General features: G+C 46.0%; 14 non-coding genes across 14 annotated transcripts; all 14 read left to right on the forward strand.

Annotated features, from left to right (window-relative positions):
* Positions 1–987: 987 nt before the first annotated feature.
* trnal-uag (transfer RNA leucine (anticodon UAG)) lies at positions 988–1,068 on the forward strand. Its single transcript has one exon. It is a non-coding gene; the product is annotated as a tRNA-Leu (tRNA).
* A 1,808-nt stretch (positions 1,069–2,876) lies between these two features.
* On the forward strand, positions 2,877–2,958 carry trnal-uag (transfer RNA leucine (anticodon UAG)). The gene has a single exon. It is a non-coding gene; the product is annotated as a tRNA-Leu (tRNA).
* Positions 2,959–4,031: 1,073 nt separating this feature from the next.
* On the forward strand, positions 4,032–4,113 carry trnal-uag (transfer RNA leucine (anticodon UAG)). The gene has a single exon. It is a non-coding gene; the product is annotated as a tRNA-Leu (tRNA).
* Positions 4,114–5,921: 1,808 nt separating this feature from the next.
* On the forward strand, positions 5,922–6,002 carry trnal-uag (transfer RNA leucine (anticodon UAG)). Its single transcript has one exon. It is a non-coding gene; the product is annotated as a tRNA-Leu (tRNA).
* Positions 6,003–8,019: 2,017 nt separating this feature from the next.
* On the forward strand, positions 8,020–8,101 carry trnal-uag (transfer RNA leucine (anticodon UAG)). Its single transcript has one exon. It is a non-coding gene; the product is annotated as a tRNA-Leu (tRNA).
* A 1,755-nt stretch (positions 8,102–9,856) lies between these two features.
* On the forward strand, positions 9,857–9,938 carry trnal-uag (transfer RNA leucine (anticodon UAG)). The gene has a single exon. It is a non-coding gene; the product is annotated as a tRNA-Leu (tRNA).
* A 2,227-nt stretch (positions 9,939–12,165) lies between these two features.
* Positions 12,166–12,247, forward strand: trnal-uag (transfer RNA leucine (anticodon UAG)). The gene has a single exon. It is a non-coding gene; the product is annotated as a tRNA-Leu (tRNA).
* Positions 12,248–14,439: 2,192 nt separating this feature from the next.
* trnal-uag (transfer RNA leucine (anticodon UAG)) lies at positions 14,440–14,521 on the forward strand. Its single transcript has one exon. It is a non-coding gene; the product is annotated as a tRNA-Leu (tRNA).
* Positions 14,522–16,748: 2,227 nt separating this feature from the next.
* trnal-uag (transfer RNA leucine (anticodon UAG)) lies at positions 16,749–16,830 on the forward strand. Its single transcript has one exon. It is a non-coding gene; the product is annotated as a tRNA-Leu (tRNA).
* Positions 16,831–17,221: 391 nt separating this feature from the next.
* trnal-aag (transfer RNA leucine (anticodon AAG)) lies at positions 17,222–17,303 on the forward strand. Its single transcript has one exon. It is a non-coding gene; the product is annotated as a tRNA-Leu (tRNA).
* Positions 17,304–17,694: 391 nt separating this feature from the next.
* trnal-uag (transfer RNA leucine (anticodon UAG)) lies at positions 17,695–17,776 on the forward strand. The gene has a single exon. It is a non-coding gene; the product is annotated as a tRNA-Leu (tRNA).
* A 1,337-nt stretch (positions 17,777–19,113) lies between these two features.
* trnal-uag (transfer RNA leucine (anticodon UAG)) lies at positions 19,114–19,195 on the forward strand. Its single transcript has one exon. It is a non-coding gene; the product is annotated as a tRNA-Leu (tRNA).
* Positions 19,196–19,586: 391 nt separating this feature from the next.
* On the forward strand, positions 19,587–19,668 carry trnal-aag (transfer RNA leucine (anticodon AAG)). Its single transcript has one exon. It is a non-coding gene; the product is annotated as a tRNA-Leu (tRNA).
* Positions 19,669–20,059: 391 nt separating this feature from the next.
* Positions 20,060–20,141, forward strand: trnal-uag (transfer RNA leucine (anticodon UAG)). Its single transcript has one exon. It is a non-coding gene; the product is annotated as a tRNA-Leu (tRNA).
* Positions 20,142–21,225: the final 1,084 nt, after the last annotated feature.

Raw genomic sequence — 21,225 nt, forward strand, 5'->3', positions numbered from 1 at the left:
CTTTTCCACCGGTCGTAGCGAGCCGGAGTGCGCAGGCATACAGGGTAGCGTGGCCCAGTGGTCCAAGTAGCTGTATTAAGGCTCCAATCTCTTCGCGGGCATGGGTCGAATCCCACCGCTGCCATTACATTTTTTGGAAGACTGCTGTGGCTGCGCAAAGTGATGCTGCATGAATGTCCAAATTCAGCCGCTTTTACATTCCTTGGTTTTTAGCCTAGTCGGTGCTGAAAGCCTTTCACGGCCTCTGCTCCTTTCTTACAGATGCAACGTGTTGAAGTAGGGACACCAATAGTTTACAATCACAGTGAAGTTACTTCAAAACAGGAAAATCACTTGAATAAAATAACAGTGGAAAGTAAATAGTAGGCAAAAGGATGGAAACAGACAGATTTACTCATTGAAAAGGGCTTAGTGTGGTAGCGTTGCCTCTACTTCCGGAAGGTGGAAGGCGAAAAAAGGAATGGAAAGAAACTTTTTCACCAGTCGTAGCGAGCCGGAGAGCATGGGCACACAGGGTAGCGTGGCCGAGCAGTCCTAGGCGCTGGATTAAGGCTCCAGTCTCTTCGGGGGTGTGGGTTCGAATCCCACCGCTGCCAGTACATCTTTTTGGAAGACTGCTGTGGCTGCGCAAAGTGATGCTGCATGAACGTCCAAATTCAGCCGCTTTTACATTCCTTGCTTTTTAGCCAAGTCGGTGCTGAAAGCCTGTCATGGCCTCTGCTCCTTTCTTACAGATGCAACGTGTTGAAGCAGGAACACCAATAGTTTACAATCACAGTGAAGTTACTTCAGAACAGGAAAATCACTTGAATCAAATAACAGTGGAAAGCAATTAGTAGGCAAAAGGTTGGAAACAGACAGTTTTACTCATTGAAAAGGGCTTAGTGTGGTAGCGTTGCCTCTATTTCCGGAATGTGGAAGGCGAAAAAAGGAATGGAAAGAAACTTTTCCACCGGTCCTAGCGAACCGGTTAGCGCAGGAGCACAGGGTAGCGTGGCCGAGTGGTCCAAGGCGCTGGATTTAGGCTCCAGTCTCTTCGGGGCGTGGGTTCGAATCCCACTGCTGCCAATTGATCTGTTTGGAAGACTGCTGTGGCTGTGCAAAGTGATGCTGCTTGAACGTCCAAATTCAGCCGCTTTAACATTCCTTGCTTTTTAGCCTAGTCGGTGCTGAAAGCCTTTCACGGCCTCTGCTCCTTTCTTACAGATGCACCGTGTTGAAGCAGAGACACCAATAGTTTACAATCACAGTGAAGTTACTTCAAAACAGGAAAATCACTTGAATAAAATAACAGTGGAAAGCAAATAGTAGTCAAAAGGATGGAAACAGACAGATTTACTCATTGAAAAGGGCTTAGTGTGGTAGCGTTGCCTCTACTTCCGGAAGGTGGAAGGCGACAAAAGGAATGGAAAGAAACTTTTTCACCGGTTGTAGCGAGCCGGAGAGCCTAGGCACACAGGGTAGCGTGGCCGAGCAGTCCTAGGCGCTGGATTAAGGCTCCAGTCTCTTCGGGGGTGTGTGTTAGAATCCCATCGCTGCCAGTACATCTTTTTGGAAGACTGCTGTGGCTGCGTAAAGTGATGCTGCATGAACGTCCAAATTCAGCCGCTTTTACATTCCTTGCTTTTTAGCCAAGTCGGTGCTGAAAGCCTGTCACGGCCTCTGCTCCTTTCTTACAGATGCACCGTATTGAAGCAGGGACACCGATAGTTTACAATCACAGTGAAGTTACTTCAAAACAGGAAAATCACTTGAATCAAATAACAGTGGAAAGCAATTAGTAGGCAAAAGGTTGGAAACAGCCAGTTTTACACTGCAAAGGGCTTAGTGTGGTAGCGTTGCCTCTACTTCCGGAAGGTGGAAGGCGAAAAAAGGAATGGAAAGAAACTTTTTCACCGGTCGTACCGAGCAGGAGAGCGTAGGCACACAGGGTAGTGTGGCCGAGTGGTCCAAGTTGCTGTATTAAGGCTCCAATCTCTTCGGGGGCGTGGGTTTGAAACCCACCACTGCCAGTACATTTTTTTGGAAGACTGCTGTGGCTGCGCAAAGTGATGCTGCATGAACGTCCAAATTCAGCCGCTTTTACATTCCTTGGTTTTTAGCCTAGTCGGTGCTGAAAGCCTTTCACGGCCTCTGCTCCTTTCTTACAGATGCACCGTGTTGAAGCAGGGACACCAATAGTTTACAATCACAGTGAAGTTACTTCAAAACAGGAAAATCACTTGAATAAAATAACAGTGGAAAGCAAATAGTAGGCAAAAGGATGGAAACAGACAGATTTACTCATTGAAAAGGGCTTAGTGTGGTAGCGTTGCCTCTACTTCCGGAAGGTGGAAGGCGAAAAAAGGAATGGAAAGAAACTTTTTCACCAGTCGTAGCGAGCCGGAGAGCGTGGGCACACAGGGTAGCGTGGCCGAGCAGTCCTAGGCGCTGGATTAAGGCTCCAGTCTCTTCGGGGGTGTGGGTTCGAATCCCACCGCTGCCAGTACATCTTTTTGGAAGACTGCTGTGGCTGCGCAAAGTGATGCTGCATGAACGTCCAAATTCAGCCGCTTTTACATTCCTTGCTTTTTAGCCAAGTCGGTGCTGAAAGCCTGTCATGGCCTCTGCTCCTTTCTTACAGATGCACCGTATTGAAGCAGGGACACCAATAGTTTACAATCACAGTGAAGTTACTTCAAAACAGGAAAATCACTTGAATCAAATAACGGTGGAAAGCAATTAGTAGGCAAAAGGTTGGAAACAGACAGTTTTACTCATTGAAAAGGGCTTAGTGTGGTAGCGTTGCCTCTATTTCCGGAATGTGGACGGCGAAAAAAGGAATGGAAAGAAACTTTTCCACCCGTCGCAGCGAGCCGGTTAGCACAGGAGCACAGGGTAGTGTGGCCGAGCGGTCCAAGGCGCTGGATTTAGGCTCCAGTCTCTTCGGGGGCGTGGGTTCGAATCCCACCGCTGCCAATAGATCTTTTTGGAAGACTGCTGTGGCTGTGCAAAGTGATGCTGCGTGAACGTCCAAATTCAGCCGCTTTAACATTCCTTGCTTTTTAGCCTAGTCGGTGCTGAAAGCCTTTCACAGCCTCTGCTCCTTTCTTACAGATGCACCGTGTTGAAGCAGGGACACCAATAGTTTACAATCACAGTGAAGTTACTTCAAAACAGGAAAATCACTTGAATAAAATAACAGTGGAAAGCAATTAGTAGGCAAAAGGATGGAAACAGACAGATTTACTCATTGAAAAGGGCTTAGTGTGGTAGCGTTGCCTCTACTTCCGGAAGGTGGAAGGCGAAAAAAGGAATGGAAAGAAACTTTTCCACCGGTCGTACCGAGCCGGAGAGCGTGGGCACACAGGGTAGTGTGGCCGAGTGGTCCAAGTCGCTGTATTAAGGCTCCAATCTCTTCGGGGGCTTGTGTTTGAATCCCACCACTGCCAGTACATTTTTTTGGAAGACTGCTCTGGCTGCGCAAAGTGATGCTGCATGAACGTCCAAATTCAGCCGCTTTTACATTACTTGCATTTTAGCCAAGTCGGTGCTGAAAGTCCTTCACGGCCTCTGCTCCTTTCTTACAGATGCACCGTGTTGAAGCAGGGACACCAATAGTTTACAATCACAGTGAAGTTACTTCAAAACAGGAAAATCACTTGAATAAAATAACATTGGAAAGCAATTAGTAGGCAAAAGGATGGAAACAGCCAGTTTTACTCATTGAAAAGGGCTTAGTGTGGTAGCGTTGCCTCTATTTCCGGAAGGTAGAAGGCGAAAAAAGGAATGGAAAGTCAATAGACATGAACGTCAATAGACACCAATAGTTTACAATCACAGTGAAGTTACTTCAAAACAGGAAAATCACTTGAATCAAATAACAGTGGAAAGCAATTAGTAGGCAAAAGGTTGGAAACAGACAGTTTTACTCATTGAAAAGGGCTTAGTGTGGTAGCGTTGCCTCTATTTCCGGAATGTGGAAGGCGAAAAAAGGAATGGAAAGAAACTTTTCCACCGGTCGTAGCGAGCCGGTTAGCGCAGGAGCACAGGGTAGCGTGGTCGAGCGGTCCAAGGCGCTGGATTTAGGCTCCAGTCTCTTCGGTGGCATGGGTTCGAATCCCACTGCTGCCAATAGATCTTTTTGGAAGACTGCTGTTGCTGTGCAAAGTGATGCTGCGTGAACGTCCAAATTCAGCCGCTTTAACATTTCTTGCTTTTTAACCTAGTCGGTGCTGAAAGCCTTTCATGGCCTCTGCTCCTTTCTTACAGATGCACCGTGTTGAAGCAGGGACACCAATAGTTTACAATCACAGTGAAGTTACTTCAAAACAGGAAAATCACTTGAATAAAATAACAGTGGAAAGCAATTAGTAGGCAAAAGGATGGAAACAGCCAGATTTACTCATTGAAAAGGGCTTAGTGTGGTAGCGTTGCCTCTACTTCCGGAAGGTGGAAGGCGAAAAAAGGAATGGAAAGAAACTTTTCCACCGGTCGTATCGAGCCGGAGAGCGTAGGCACACAGGGTAGCATGGCCGAGTGGTCCAAGGTGCTGTATTAAGGCTCTAGTCTCTTCGGGTGCATGGGTTTGAATCCCACCGCTGCCAGTACATCTTTTTGGAAGACAGCTGTGGCTGCGCAAAGTGATGCTGCATGAACGTCCAAATTCAGCCGCTTTTACATTCCTTGCTTTTTAGTCAAGTCGGTGCTGAAAGACTTTCACGGCCTCTGCTCCTTTCTTACAGATGCAACGTGTTGAAGCAGGAACACCAATAGTTTACAATCACAGTGAAGTTACTTCAGAACAGGAAAATCACTTGAATCAAATAACAGTGGAAAGCAATTAGTAGGCAAAAGGTTGGAAACAGACAGTTTTACTCATTGAAAAGGGCTTAGTGTGGTAGCGTTGCCTCTATTTCCGGAAGGTGGAAGGCGAAAAAAGGAATGGAAAGAAACTTTTCCACCGGTCGTAGCGAGCCGGAGTGCGCAGGCACACAGGGTAGCGTGGCCCAGTGGTCCAAGTAGCTGTATTAAGGCTCCAATCTCTTCGCGGGCATGGGTCGAATCCCACCGCTGCCATTACATTTTTTGGAAGACTGCTGTGGCTGCGCAAAGTGATGCTGCATGAATGTCCAAATTCAGCCGCTTTTACATTCCTTGGTTTTTAGCCTAGTCGGTGCTGAAAGCCTTTCACGGCCTCTGCTCCTTTCTTACAGATGCAACGTGTTGAAGTAGGGACACCAATAGTTTACAATCACAGTGAAGTTACTTCAAAACAGGAAAATCACTTGAATAAAATAACAGTGGAAAGTAAATAGTAGGCAAAAGGATGGAAACAGACAGATTTACTCATTGAAAAGGGCTTAGTGTGGTAGCGTTGCCTCTACTTCCGGAAGGTGGAAGGCGAAAAAAGGAATGGAAAGAAACTTTTTCACCAGTCGTAGCGAGCCGGAGAGCGTGGGCACAAAGGGTAGCGTGGCCGAGCAGTCCTAGGCGCTGGATTAAGGCTCCAGTCTCTTCGGGGGTGTGGGTTCGAATCCCACCGCTGCCAGTACATCTTTTTGGAAGACTGCTGTGGCTGCGCAAAGTGATGCTGCATGAACGTCCAAATTCAGCCGCTTTTACATTCCTTGCTTTTTAGCCAAGTCGGTGCTGAAAGCCTGTCATGGCCTCTGCTCCTTTCTTACAGATGCAACGTGTTGAAGCAGGAACACCAATAGTTTACAATCACAGTGAAGTTACTTCAGAACAGGAAAATCACTTGAATCAAATAACAGTGGAAAGCAATTAGTAGGCAAAAGGTTGGAAACAGACAGTTTTACTCATTGAAAAGGGCTTAGTGTGGTAGCGTTGCCTCTATTTCCGGAATGTGGAAGGCGAAAAAAGGAATGGAAAGAAACTTTTCCACCGGTCCTAGCGAACCGGTTAGCGCAGGAGCACAGGGTAGCGTGGCCGAGTGGTCCAAGGCGCTGGATTTAGGCTCCAGTCTCTTCGGGGCGTGGGTTCGAATCCCACTGCTGCCAATTGATCTGTTTGGAAGACTGCTGTGGCTGTGCAAAGTGATGCTGCTTGAACGTCCAAATTCAGCCGCTTTAACATTCCTTGCTTTTTAGCCTAGTCGGTGCTGAAAGCCTTTCACGGCCTCTGCTCCTTTCTTACAGATGCACCGTGTTGAAGCAGAGACACCAATAGTTTACAATCACAGTGAAGTTACTTCAAAACAGGAAAATCACTTGAATAAAATAACAGTGGAAAGCAAATAGTAGTCAAAAGGATGGAAACAGACAGATTTACTCATTGAAAAGGGCTTAGTGTGGTAGCGTTGCCTCTACTTCCGGAAGGTGGAAGGCGACAAAAGGAATGGAAAGAAACTTTTTCACCGGTTGTAGCGAGCCGGAGAGCCTAGGCACACAGGGTAGCGTGGCCGAGCAGTCCTAGGCGCTGGATTAAGGCTCCAGTCTCTTCGGGGGTGTGTGTTAGAATCCCATCGCTGCCAGTACATCTTTTTGGAAGACTGCTGTGGCTGCGTAAAGTGATGCTGCATGAACGTCCAAATTCAGCCGCTTTTACATTCCTTGCTTTTTAGCCAAGTCGGTGCTGAAAGCCTGTCACGGCCTCTGCTCCTTTCTTACAGATGCACCGTATTGAAGCAGGGACACCGATAGTTTACAATCACAGTGAAGTTACTTCAAAACAGGAAAATCACTTGAATCAAATAACAGTGGAAAGCAATTAGTAGGCAAAAGGTTGGAAACAGCCAGTTTTACACTGCAAAGGGCTTAGTGTGGTAGCGTTGCCTCTACTTCCGGAAGGTGGAAGGCGAAAAAAGGAATGGAAAGAAACTTTTTCACCGGTCGTACCGAGCAGGAGAGCGTAGGCACACAGGGTAGTGTGGCCGAGTGGTCCAAGTTGCTGTATTAAGGCTCCAATCTCTTCGGGGTCGTGGGTTTGAAACCCACCACTGCCAGTACATTTTTTTGGAAGACTGCTGTGGCTGCGCAAAGTGATGCTGCATGAACGTCCAAATTCAGCCGCTTTTACATTACTTGCTTTTTAGCCAAGTCGGTGCTGAAAGTCCTTCACGGCCTCTGCTCCTTTCTTACAGATGCACCGTGTTGAAGCAGGGACACCAATAGTTTACAATCACAGTGAAGTTACTTCAAAACAGGAAAATCACTTGAATAAAATAACATTGGAAAGCAATTAGTAGGCAAAAGGATGGAAACAGCCAGTTTTACTCATTGAAAAGGGCTTAGTGTGGTAGCGTTGCCTCTATTTCCGGAAGGTATAAGGCGAAAAAAGGAATGGAAAGTCAATAGACATGAACGTAAATAGACACCAATAGTTTACAATCACAGTAAAGTTACTTCAAAACAGGAAAATCACTTGAATCAAATAACAGTGGAAAGCAATTAGTAGGCAAAAGGTTGGAAACAGACAGTTTTACTCATTGAAAAGGGCTTAGTGTGGTAGCGTTGCCTCTATTTCCGGAATGTGGAAGGCGAAAAAAGGAATGGAAAGAAACTTTTCCACCGGTCGTATCGAGCCGGAGAGCGTAGGCACACAGGGTAGCGTGGCCGAGTGGTCCAAGGCGCTGTATTAAGGCTCTAGTCTCTTCGGGTGCATGGGTTTGAATCCCACCGCTGCCAGTACATCTTTTTGGAAGACAGCTGTGGCTGCGCAAAGTGATGCTGCATGAACGTCCAAATTCAGCCGCTTTTACATTCCTTGCTTTTTAACCTAGTCGGTGCTGAAAGACTTTCACGGCCTCTGCTCCTTTCTTACAGATGCAACGTGTTGAAGCAGGGACACCAATAGTTTACAATCACAGTGAAGTTACTTCAGAACAGGAAAATCACTTGAATCAAATAACAGTGGAAAGCAATTAGTAGGCAAAAGGTTGGAAACAGACAGTTTTACTCATTGAAAAGGGCTTAGTGTGGTAGCGTTGCCTCTATTTCCGGAATGTGGAAGGCGAAAAAAGGAATGGAAAGAAACTTTTTCACCGGTCGTAGCGAATCGGTTAGCGCAGGAGCACAGGGTAGCGTGGCCGAGCGGTCCAAGGCGCTGGATTTAGGCTCCAGTCTCTTCGGGGGCGTGTGTTCGAATCCCACCGCTGCCAAAAGATCTTTTTGGAAGACTGCTGTGGCTGTGCAAAGTGATGCTGCGTGAACGTCCAAATTCAGCCGCTTTAACATTCCTTGCTTTTTAGCCTAGTCGGTGCTGAAAGCCTTTCACAGCCTCTGCTCCTTTCTTACAGATGCACCGTGTTGAAGCAGGGACACCAATAGTTTACAATCACAGTGAAGTTACTTCAAAACAGGAAAATCACTTGAATAAAATAACATTGGAAAGCAATTAGTAGGCAAAAGGATGGAAACAGCCAGTTTTACTCATTGAAAAGGGCTTAGTGTGGTAGCGTTGCCTCTATTTCCTGAAGGTAGAAGGCGAAAAAAGGAATGGAAAGTCAATAGACATGAACGTAAATAGACACCAATAGTTTACAATCACAGTAAAGTTACTTCAAAACAGGAAAATCACTTGAATCAAATAACAGTGGAAAGCAATTAGTAGGCAAAAGGTTGGAAACAGACAGTTTTACTCATTGAAAAGGGCTTAGTGTGGTAGCGTTGCCTCTATTTCCGGAATGTGGAAGGCGAAAAAAGGAATGGAAAGAAACTTTTCCACCGGTCGTATCGAGCCGGAGAGCATAGGCACACAGGGTAGCGTGGCCGAGTGGTCCAAGGTGCTGTATTAAGGCTCTAGTCTCTTCGGGTGCATGGGCTTGAATCCCACCGCTGCCAGTACATCTTTTTGGAAGACAGCTGTGGCTGCGCAAAGTGATGCTGCATGAACGTCCAAATTCAGCCGCATTTACATTACTTGCTTTTTAGCCAAGTCGGTGCTGAAAGTCCTTCACGGCCTCTGCTCCTTCCTTACAGATGCACCGTGTTGAAGCAGGGACACCAATAGTTTACAATCACAGTGAAGTTACTTCAAAACAGGAAAATCACTTGAATAAAATAACATTGGAAAGCAATTAGTAGGCAAAAGGATGGAAACAGCCAGTTTTACTCATTGAAAAGGGCTTAGTGTGGTACCGTTGCCTCTATTTCCGGAAGGTATAAGGCGAAAAAAGGAATGGAAAGTCAATAGACATGAACGTAAATAGACACCAATAGTTTACAATCACAGTAAAGTTACTTCAAAACAGGAAAATCACTTGAATCAAATAACAGTGGAAAGCAATTAGTAGGCAAAAGGTTGGAAACAGACAGTTTTACTCATTGAAAAGGGCTTAGTGTGGTAGCGTTGCCTCTATTTCCGGAATGTGGAAGGCGAAAAAAGGAATGGAAAGAAACTTTTCCACCGGTCGTATCGAGCCGGAGAGCGTAGGCACACAGGGTAGCGTGGCTGAGTGGTCCAAGGCGCTGTATTACGGCTCTAGTCTCTTCGGGTGCATGGGTTTGAATCCCACCGCTGCCAGTACATCTTTTTGGAAGACAGCTGTGGCTGCGCAAAGTGATGCTGCATGAACGTCCAAATTCAGCCGCTTTTACATTCCTTGCTTTTTAACCTAGTCGGTGCTGAAAGACTTTCACGGCCTCTGCTCCTTTCTTACAGATGCAACGTGTTGAAGCAGGGACACCAATAGTTTACAATCACAGTGAAGTTACTTCAGAACAGGAAAATCACTTGAATCAAATAACAGTGGAAAGCAATTAGTAGGCAAAAGGTTGGAAACAGACAGTTTTACTCATTGAAAAGGGCTTAGTGTGGTAGCGTTGCCTCTATTTCCGGAATGTGGAAGGCGAAAAAAGGAATGGAAAGAAACTTTTTCACCGGTCGTAGCGAATCGGTTAGCGCAGGAGCACAGGGTAGCGTGGCCGAGCGGTCCAAGGCGCTGGATTTAGGCTCCAGTCTCTTCGGGGGCGTGGGTTCGAATCCCACCGCTGCCAAAAGATCTTTTTGGAAGACTGCTGTGGCTGTGCAAAGTGATGCTGCGTGAACGTCCAAATTCAGCCGCTTTAACATTCCTTGCTTTTTAGCCTAGTCGGTGCTGAAAGCCTTTCACAGCCTCTGCTCCTTTCTTACAGATGCACCGTGTTGAAGCAGGGACACCAATAGTTTACAATCACAGTGAAGTTACTTCAAAACAGGAAAATCACTTGAATAAAATAACAGTGGAAAGCAATTAGTAGGCAAAAGGATGGAAACAGACAGATTTACTCATTGAAAAGGGCTTAGTGTGGTAGCGTTGCCTCTACTTCCGGAAGGTGGAAGGCGAAAAAAGGAATGGAAAGAAACTTTTCCACCGGTCGTACCGAGCCGGAGAGCGTAGGCACACAGGGTAGTGTGGCCGAGTGGTCCAAGTCGCTGTATTAAGGCTCCAATCTCTTCGGGGTGTGGGTTTGAATCCCACCACTGCCAGTAAATTTTTTTGGAAGACTGCTGTGGCTGCGCAAAGTGATGCTGCATGAACGTCCAAATTCAGCCGCTTTTACATTACTTGCTTTTTAGCCAAGTCGGTGCTGAAAGTCCTTCACGGCCTCTGCTCCTTTCTTACAGATGCACCGTGTTGAAGCAGGGACACCAATAGTTTACAATCACAGTGAAGTTACTTCAAAACAGGAAAATCACTTGAATAAAATAACATTGGAAAGCAATTAGTAGGCAAAAGGATGGAAACAGCCAGTTTTACTCATTGAAAAGGGCTTAGTGTGGTAGCGTTGCCTCTATTTCCGGAAGGTAGAAGGCGAAAAAAGGAATGGAAAGTCAATAGACATGAACGTAAATAGACACCAATAGTTTACAATCACAGTAAAGTTACTTCAAAACAGGAAAATCACTTGAATCAAATAACAGTGGAAAGCAATTAGTAGGCAAAAGGTTGGAAACAGACAGTTTTACTCATTGAAAAGGGCTTAGTGTGGTAGCGTTGCCTCTATTTCCGGAATGTGGAAGGCGAAAAAAGGAATGGAAAGAAACTTTTCCACCGGTCGTATCGAGCCGGAGAGCATAGGCACACAGGGTAGCGTGGCCGAGTGGTCCAAGGCGCTGTATTAAGGCTCTAGTCTCTTCGGGTGCATGGGCTTGAATCCCACTGCTGCCAGTACATCTTTTTGGAAGACAGCTGTGGCTGCGCAAAGTGATGCTGCATGAACGTCCAAATTCAGCCGCATTTACATTACTTGCTTTTTAGCCAAGTCGGTGCTGAAAGTCCTTCACGGCCTCTGCTCCTTTCTTACAGATGCACAGTGTTGAAGCAGGGACACCAATAGTTTACAATCACAGTGAAGTTACTTCAAAACAGGAAAATCACTTGAATAAAATAACATTGGAAAGCAATTAGTAGGCAAAAGGATGGAAACAGCCAGTTTTACTCATTGAAAAGGGCTTAGTGTGGTAGCGTTGGCTCTATTTCCGGAAGGTAGAAGGCGAAAAAAGGAATGGAAAGTCAATAGACATGAACGTAAATAGACACCAATAGATTACAATCACAGTAAAGTTACTTCAAAACAGGAAAATCACTTGAATCAAATAACAGTGGAAAGCAATTAGTAGGCAAAAGGTTGGAAACAGACAGTTTTACTCATTGAAAAGGGCTTAGTGTGGTAGCGTTGCCTCTATTTCCGGAATGTGGAAGGCGAAAAAAGGAATGGAAAGAAACTTTTCCACCGGTCGTATCGAGCCAGAGAGCGTAGGCACATAGGGTAGCGTGGCCGAGTGGTCCAAGGCGCTGTATTAAGGCTCTAGTCTCTTCGGGTGCATGGGTTTGAATCCCACCGCTGCCAGTACATCTTTTTGGAAGACAGCTGTGGCTGCGCAAAGTGATGCTGCATGAACGTCCAAATTCAGCCGCTTTTACATTCCTTGCTTTTTAACCTAGTCGGTGCTGAAAGACTTTCACGGCCTCTGCTCCTTTCTTACAGATGCAACGTGTTGAAGCAGGGACACCAATAGTTTACAATCACAGTGAAGTTACTTCAGAACAGGATAATCACTTGAATCAAATAACATTGGAAAGCAATTAGTAGGCAAAAGGTTGGAAACAGACAGTTTTACTCATTGAAAAGGGCTTAGTGTGGTAGCGTTGCCTCTATTTCCGGAATGTGGAAGGCGAAAAAAGGAATGGAAAGAAACTTTTCCACCGGTCGTAGCGAACCGGTTAGCGCAGGAGCACAGGGTAGCGTGGCCGAGCGGTCCAAGGCGCTGGATTTAGGCTCCAGTCTCTTCGGGGGCGTGGGTTCGAATCCCACCGCTGCCAATAGATCTTTTTGGAAGACTGCTGTGGCTGTGCAAAGTGATGCTGCGTGAACGTCCAAATTCAGCCGCTTTAACATTCCTTGCTTTTTAGCCTAGTCGGTGCTGAAAGCCTTTCACAGCCTCTGCTCCTTTCTTACAGATGCACCGTGTTGAAGCAGGGACACCAATAGTTTACAATCACAGTGAAGTTACTTCAAAACAGGAAAATCACTTGAATAAAATAACAGTGGAAAGCAATTAGTAGGCAAAAGGATGGAAACAGACAGATTTACTCATTGAAAAGGGCTTAGTGTGGTAGCGTTGCCTCTACTTCCGGAAGGTGGAAGGCGAAAAAAGGAATGGAGCGTAGGCACACAGGGTAGTGTGGCCGAGTGGTCCAAGTCGCTGTATTAAGGCTCCAATCTCTTCGGGGCGTGGGTTTGAATCCCACCACTGCCAGTAAATTTTTTTGGAAGACTGCTGTGGCTGCGCAAAGTGATGCTGCATGAACGTCCAAATTCAGCCGCTTTTACATTACTTGCTTTTTAGCCAAGTCGGTGCTGAAAGTCCTTCACGGCCTCTGCTCCTTTCTTACAGATGCACCGTGTTGAAGCAGGGACACCAATAGTTTACAATCACAGTGAAGTTACTTCAAAACAGGAAAATCACTTGAATAAAATAACATTGGAAAGCAATTAGTAGGCAAAAGGATGGAAACAGCCAGTTTTACTCATTGAAAAGGGCTTAGTGTGGTAGCGTTGCCTCTATTTCCGGAAGGTAGAAGGCGAAAAAAGGAATGGAAAGTCAATAGACATGAACGTAAATAGACACCAATAGTTTACAATCACAGTAAAGTTACTTCAAAACAGGAAAATCACTTGAATCAAATAACAGTGGAAAGCAATTAGTAGGCAAAAGGTTGGAAACAGACAGTTTTACTCATTGAAAAGGGCTTAGTGTGGTAGCGTTGCCTCTATTTCCGGAATGTGGAAGGCGAAAAAAGGAATGGAAAGAAACTTTTCCACCGGTCGTATCGAGCCGGAGAGCATAGGCACATAGGGTAGCGTGGCCGAGTGGTCCAAGGCGCTGTATTAAGGCTCTAGTCTCTTCGGGTGCATGGGCTTGAATCCCACTGCTGCCAGTACATCTTTTTGGAAGACAGCTGTGGCTGCGCAAAGTGATGCTGCATGAACGTCCAAATTCAGCCGCATTTACATTACTTGCTTTTTAGCCAAGTCGGTGCTGAAAGTCCTTCACGGCCTCTGCTCCTTTCTTACAGATGCACAGTGTTGAAGCAGGGACACCAATAGTTTACAATCACAGTGAAGTTACTTCAAAACAGGAAAATCACTTGAATAAAATAACATTGGAAAGCAATTAGTAGGCAAAAGGATGGAAACAGCCAGTTTTACTCATTGAAAAGGGCTTAGTGTGGTAGCGTTGCCTCTATTTCCGGAAGGTAGAAGGCGAAAAAAGGAATGGAAAGTCAATAGACATGAACGTAAATAGACACCAATAGATTACAATCACAGTAAAGTTACTTCAAAACAGGAAAATCACTTGAATCAAATAACAGTGGAAAGCAATTAGTAGGCAAAAGGTTGGAAACAGACAGTTTTACTCATTGAAAAGGGCTTAGTGTGGTAGCGTTGCCTCTATTTCCGGAATGTGGAAGGCGAAAAAAGGAATGGAAAGAAACTTTTCCACCGGTCGTATCGAGCCGGAGAGCGTAGGCACATAGGGTAGCGTGGCCGAGTGGTCCAAGGCGCTGTATTAAGGCTCTAGTCTCTTCGGGTGCATGGGTTTGAATCCCACCGCTGCCAGTACATCTTTTTGGAAGACAGCTGTGGCTGCGCAAAGTGATGCTGCATGAACGTCCAAATTCAGCCGCTTTTACATTCCTTGCTTTTTAACCTAGTCGGTGCTGAAAGACTTTCACGGCCTCTGCTCCTTTCTTACAGATGCAACGTGTTGAAGCAGGGACACCAATAGTTTACAATCACAGTGAAGTTACTTCAGAACAGGAAAATCACTTGAATCAAATAACAGTGGAAAGCAATTAGTAGGCAAAAGGTTGGAAACAGACAGTTTTACTCATTGAAAAGGGCTTAGTGTGGTAGCGTTGCCTCTATTTCCGGAATGTGGAAGGCGAAAAAAGGAATGGAAAGAAACTTTTCCACCGGTCGTAGCGAACCGGTTAGCGCAGGAGCACAGGGTAGCGTGGCCGAGCGGTCCAAGGCGCTGGATTTAGGCTCCAGTCTCTTCGGGGGCGTGGGTTCGAATCCCACCGCTGCCAATAGATCTTTTTGGAAGACTGCTGTGGCTGTGCAAAGTGATGCTGCGTGAACGTCCAAATTCAGCCGCTTTAACATTCCTTGCTTTTTAGCCTAGTCGGTGCTGAAAGCCTTTCACAGCCTCTGCTCCTTTCTTACAGATGCACCGTGTTGAAGCAGGGACACCAATAGTTTACAATCACAGTGAAGTTACTTCAAAACAGGAAAATCACTTGAATAAAATAACAGTGGAAAGCAATTAGTAGGCAAAAGGATGGAAACAGACAGATTTACTCATTGAAAAGGGCTTAGTGTGGTAGCGTTGCCTCTACTTCCGGAAGGTGGAAGGCGAAAAAAGGAATGGAAAGAAACTTTTCCACCGGTCGTACCGAGCCGGAGAGCGTAGGCACACAGGGTAGTGTGGCCGAGTGGTCCAAGTCGCTGTATTAAGGCTCCAATCTCTTCGGGGCGTGGGTTTGAATCCCACCACTGCCAGTAAATTTTTTTGGAAGACTGCTGTGGCTGCGCAAAGTGATGCTGCATGAACGTCCAAATTCAGCCGCTTTTACATTACTTGCTTTTTAGCCAAGTCGGTGCTGAAAGTCCTTCACGGCCTCTGCTCCTTTCTTACAGATGCACCGTGTTGAAGCAGGGACACCAATAGTTTACAATCACAGTGAAGTTACTTCAAAACAGGAAAATCACTTGAATAAAATAACATTGGAAAGCAATTAGTAGGCAAAAGGATGGAAACAGCCAGTTTTACTCATTGAAAAGGGCTTAGTGTGGTAGCGTTGCCTCTATTTCCGGAAGGTAGAAGGCGAAAAAAGGAATGGAAAGTCAATAGACATGAACGTAAATAGACACCAATAGTTTACAATCACAGTAAAGTTACTTCAAAACAGGAAAATCACTTGAATCAAATAACAGTGGAAAGCAATTAGTAGGCAAAAGGTTGGAAACAGACAGTTTTACTCATTGAAAAGGGCTTAGTGTGGTAGCGTTGCCTCTATTTCCGGAATGTGGAAGGCGAAAAAAGGAATGGAAAGAAACTTTTCCACCGGTCGTATCGAGCCGGAGAGCATAGGCACATAGGGTAGCGTGGCCGAGTGGTCCAAGGCGCTGTATTAAGGCTCTAGTCTCTTCGGGTGCATGGGCTTGAATCCCACTGCTGCCAGTACATCTTTTTGGAAGACAGCTGTGGCTGCGCAAAGTGATGCTGCATGAACGTCCAAATTCAGCCGCATTTACATTACTTGCTTTTTAGCCAAGTCGGTGCTGAAAGTCCTTCACGGCCTCTGCTCCTTTCTTACAGATGCACAGTGTTGAAGCAGGGACACCAATAGTTTACAATCACAGTGAAGTTACTTCAAAACAGGAAAATCACTTGAATAAAATAATATTGGAAAGCAATTAGTAGGCAAAAGGATGGAAACAGCCAGTTTTACTCATTGAAAAGGGCTTAGTGTGGTAGCGTTGCCTCTATTTCCGGAAGGTAGAAGGCGAAAAAAGGAATGGAAAGTCAATAGACATGAACGTAAATAGACACCAATAGATTACAATCACAGTAAAGTTACTTCAAAACAGGAAAATCACTTGAATCAAATAACAGTGGAAAGCAATTAGTAGGCAAAAGGTTGGAAACAGACAGTTTTACTCATTGAAAAGGGCTTAGTGTGGTAGCGTTGCCTCTATTTCCGGAATGTGGAAGGCGAAAAAAGGAATGGAAAGAAACTTTTCCACCGGTCGTATCGAGCCGGAGAGCGTAGGCACATAGGGTAGCGTGGCCGAGTGGTCCAAGGCGCTGTATTAAGGCTCTAGTCTCTTCGGGTGCATGGGTTTGAATCCCACCGCTGCCAGTACATCTTTTTGGAAGACAGCTGTGGCTGCGCAAAGTGATGCTGCATGAACGTCCAAATTCAGCCGCTTTTACATTCCTTGCTTTTTAACCTAGTCGGTGCTGAAAGACTTTCACGGCCTCTGCTCCTTTCTTACAGATGCAACGTGTTGAAGCAGGGACACCAATAGTTTACAATCACAGTGAAGTTACTTCAGAACAGGAAAATCACTTGAATCAAATAACAGTGGAAAGCAATTAGTAGGCAAAAGGTTGGAAACAGACAGTTTTACTCATTGAAAAGGGCTTAGTGTGGTAGCGTTGCCTCTATTTCCGGAATGTGGAAGGCGAAAAAAGGAATGGAAAGAAACTTTTCCACCGGTCGTAGCGAACCGGTTAGCGCAGGAGCACAGGGTAGCGTGGCCGAGCGGTCCAAGGCGCTGGATTTAGGCTCCAGTCTCTTCGGGGGCGTGGGTTCGAATCCCACCGCTGCCAATAGATCTTTTTGGAAGACTGCTGTGGCTGTGCAAAGTGATGCTGCGTGAACGTCCAAATTCAGCCGCTTTAACGTTCCTTGCTTTTTAGCCTAGTCGGTGCTGAAAGCCTTTCACAGCCTCTGCTCCTTTCTTACAGATGCACCGTGTTGAAGCAGGGACACCAATAGTTTACAATCACAGTGAAGTTACTTCAAAACAGGAAAATCACTTGAATAAAATAACAGTGGAAAGCAATTAGTAGGCAAAAGGATGGAAACAGACAGATTTACTCATTGAAAAGGGCTTAGTGTGGTAGCGTTGCCTCTACTTCCGGAAGGTGGAAGGCGAAAAAAGGAATGGAAAGAAACTTTTTCACCAGTCATAGCGAGCCGGAGAGCGTGGGCACACAGGGTAGCGTGGCCGAGCAGTCCTAGGCGCTGGATTAAGGCTCCAGTCTCTTTGGGGGTGTGGGTTCGAATCCCACCGCTGCCAGTACATCTTTTTGGAAGACTGCTGTGGCTGCGCAAAGTGATGCTGCATGAACGTCCAAATTCAGCCGCTTTTACATTCCTTGCTTTTTAGCCAAGTCGGTGCTGAAAGCCTGTCATGGCCTCTGCTCCTTTCTTACAGATGCACCGTATTGAAGCAGGGACACCAATAGTTTACAATCACAGTGAAGTTACTTCAAAACAGGAAAATCACTTGAATCAAATAACGGTGGAAAGCAATTAGTAGGCAAAAGGTTGGAAACAGACAGTTTTACTCATTGAAAAGGGCTTAGTGTGGTAGCGTTGCCTCTATTTCCGGAATGTGGAAGGCGAAAAAAGGAATGGAAAGAAACTTTTCCACCCGTCACAGCGAGCCGGTTAGCACAGGAGCACAGGGTAGCGTGGCCGAGCGGTCCAAGGCGCTGGATTTAGGCTCCAGTCTCTTCGGGGGCGTGGGTTCGAAACCCACCGCTGCCAATAGATCTTTTTGGAAGACTGCTGTGGCTGTGCAAAGTGATGCTGCGTGAACGTCCAAATTCAGCCGCTTTAACATTCCTTGCTTTTTAGCCTAGTCGGTGCTGAAAGCCTTTCACAGCCTCTGCTCCTTTCTTACAGATGCACCGTGTTGAAGCAGGGACACCAATAGTTTACAATCACAGTGAAGTTACTTCAAAACAGGAAAATCACTTGAATAAAATAACAGTGGAAAGCAATTAGTAGGCAAAAGGATGGAAACAGACAGATTTACTCATTGAAAAGGGCTTAGTGTGGTAGCGTTGCCTCTACTTCCGGAAGGTGGAAGGCGAAAAAAGGAATGGAAAGAAACTTTTCCACCGGTCGTACCGAGCCGGAGAGCGTAGGCACACAGGGTAGTGTGGCCGAGTGGTCCAAGTCGCTGTATTAAGGCTCCAATCTCTTCGGAGGCGTGGGTTTGAATCCCACCACTGCCAGTACATTTTTTTGGAAGACTGCTGTGGCTGCGCAAAGTGATGCTGCATGAACGTCCAAATTCAGCCGCTTTTACATTACTTGCTTTTTAGCCAAGTCGGTGCTGAAAGTCCTTCACGGCCTCTGCTCCTTTCTTACAGATGCACCGTGTTGAAGCAGGGACACCAATAGTTTACAATCACAGTGAAGTTACTTCAAAACAGGAAAATCACTTGAATCAAATAACAGTGGAAAGCAATTAGTAGGCAAAAGGTTGGAAACAGACAGTTTTACTCATTGAAAAGGGCTTAGTGTGGTAGCGTTGCCTCTATTTCCGGAATGTGGAAGGCGAAAAAAGGAATGGAAAGAAACTTTTCCACCGGTCGTATCGAGCCGGAGAGCGTAGGCACATAGGGTAGCGTGGCCGAGTGGTCCAAGGCGCTGTATTAAGGCTCTAGTCTCTTCGGGTGCATGGGTTTGAATCCCACCGCTGCCAGTACATCTTTTTGGAAGACAGCTGTGGCTGCGCAAAGTGATGCTGCATGAACGTCCAAATTCAGCCGCTTTTACATTCCTTGCTTTTTAACCTAGTCGGTGCTGAAAGACTTTCACGGCCTCTGCTCCTTTCTTACAGATGCAACGTGTTGAAGCAGGGACACCAATAGTTTACAATCACAGTGAAGTTACTTCAGAACAGGAAAATCACTTGAATCAAATAACAGTGGAAAGCAATTAGTAGGCAAAAGGTTGGAAACAGACAGTTTTACTCATTGAAAAGGGCTTAGTGTGGTAGCGTTGCCTCTATTTCCGGAATGTGGAAGGCGAAAAAAGGAATGGAAAGAAACTTTTCCACCGGTCGTAGCGAACCGGTTAGCGCAGGAGCACAGGGTAGCGTGGCCGAGCGGTCCAAGGCGCTGGATTTAGGCTCCAGTCTCTTCGGGGGCGTGGGTTCGAATCCCACCGCTGCCAATAGATCTTTTTGGAAGACTGCTGTGGCTGTGCAAAGTGATGCTGCGTGAACGTCCAAATTCAGCCGCTTTAACGTTCCTTGCTTTTTAGCCTAGTCGGTGCTGAAAGCCTTTCACAGCCTCTGCTCCTTTCTTACAGATGCACCGTGTTGAAGCAGGGACACCAATAGTTTACAATCACAGTGAAGTTACTTCAAAACAGGAAAATCACTTGAATAAAATAACAGTGGAAAGCAATTAGTAGGCAAAAGGATGGAAACAGACAGATTTACTCATTGAAAAGGGCTTAGTGTGGTAGCGTTGCCTCTACTTCCGGAAGGTGGAAGGCGAAAAAAGGAATGGAAAGAAACTTTTTCACCAGTCATAGCGAGCCGGAGAGCGTGGGCACACAGGGTAGCGTGGCCGAGCAGTCCTAGGCGCTGGATTAAGGCTCCAGTCTCTTTGGGGGTGTGGGTTCGAATCCCACCGCTGCCAGTACATCTTTTTGGAAGACTGCTGTGGCTGCGCAAAGTGATGCTGCATGAACGTCCAAATTCAGCCGCTTTTACATTCCTTGCTTTTTAGCCAAGTCGGTGCTGAAAGCCTGTCATGGCCTCTGCTCCTTTCTTACAGATGCACCGTATTGAAGCAGGGACACCAATAGTTTACAATCACAGTGAAGTTACTTCAAAACAGGAAAATCACTTGAATCAAATAACGGTGGAAAGCAATTAGTAGGCAAAAGGTTGGAAACAGACAGTTTTACTCATTGAAAAGGGCTTAGTGTGGTAGCGTTGCCTCTATTTCCGGAATGTGGAAGGCGAAAAAAGGAATGGAAAGAAACTTTTCCACCCGTCACAGCGAGCCGGTTAGCACAGGAGCACAGGGTAGCGTGGCCGAGCGGTCCAAGGCGCTGGATTTAGGCTCCAGTCTCTTCGGGGGCGTGGGTTCGAAACCCACCGCTGCCAATAGATCTTTTTGGAAGACTGCTGTGGCTGTGCAAAGTGATGCTGCGTGAACGTCCAAATTCAGCCGCTTTAACATTCCTTGCTTTTTAGCCTAGTCGGTGCTGAAAGCCTTTCACAGCCTCTGCTCCTTTCTTACAGATGCACCGTGTTGAAGCAGGGACACCAATAGTTTACAATCACAGTGAAGTTACTTCAAAACAGGAAAATCACTTGAATAAAATAACAGTGGAAAGCAATTAGTAGGCAAAAGGATGGAAACAGACAGATTTACTCATTGAAAAGGGCTTAGTGTGGTAGCGTTGCCTCTACTTCCGGAAGGTGGAAGGCGAAAAAAGGAATGGAAAGAAACTTTTCCACCGGTCGTACCAAGCCGGAGAGCGTAGGCACACAGGGTAGTGTGGCCGAGTGGTCCAAGTCGCTGTATTAAGGCTCCAATCTCTTCGGAGGCGTGGGTTTGAATCCCACCACTGCCAGTACATTTTTTTGGAAGACTGCTGTGGCTGCGCAAAGTGATGCTGCATGAACGTCCAAATTCAGCCGCTTTTACATTACTTGCTTTTTAGCCAAGTCGGTGCTGAAAGTCCTTCACGGCCTCTGCTCCTTTCTTACAGATGCACCGTGTTGAAGCAGGGACACCAATAGTTTACAATCACAGTGAAGTTACTTCAAAACAGGAAAATCACTTGAATAAAATAACATTGGAAAGCAATTAGTAGGCAAAAGGATGGAAATAGCCAGTTTTACTCATTGAAAAGGGCTTAGTGTGGTAGCGTTGCCTCTATTTCCGGAAGGTAGAAGGCGAAAAAAGGAATGGAAAGTCAATAGACATGAACGTCAATAGACACCAATAGTTTACAATCACAGTGAAGTTACTTCAAAACAGGAAAATCACTTGAATCAAATAACAGTGGAAAGCAATTAGTAGGCAAAAGGTTGGAAACAGACAGTTTTACTCATTGAAAAGGGCTTAGTGTGGTAGCGTTGCCTCTATTTCCGGAATGTGGAAGGCGAAAAAAGGAATGGAAAGAAACTTTTCCACCGGTCGTAGCGAGCCGGTTAGCGCAGGAGCACAGGGTAGCGTGGT

Source organism: Carassius carassius, chromosome 1 (genome assembly GCF_963082965.1).
Source record: "Carassius carassius chromosome 1, fCarCar2.1, whole genome shotgun sequence".
Classification (NCBI taxonomy): domain Eukaryota; kingdom Metazoa; phylum Chordata; class Actinopteri; order Cypriniformes; family Cyprinidae; genus Carassius; species Carassius carassius.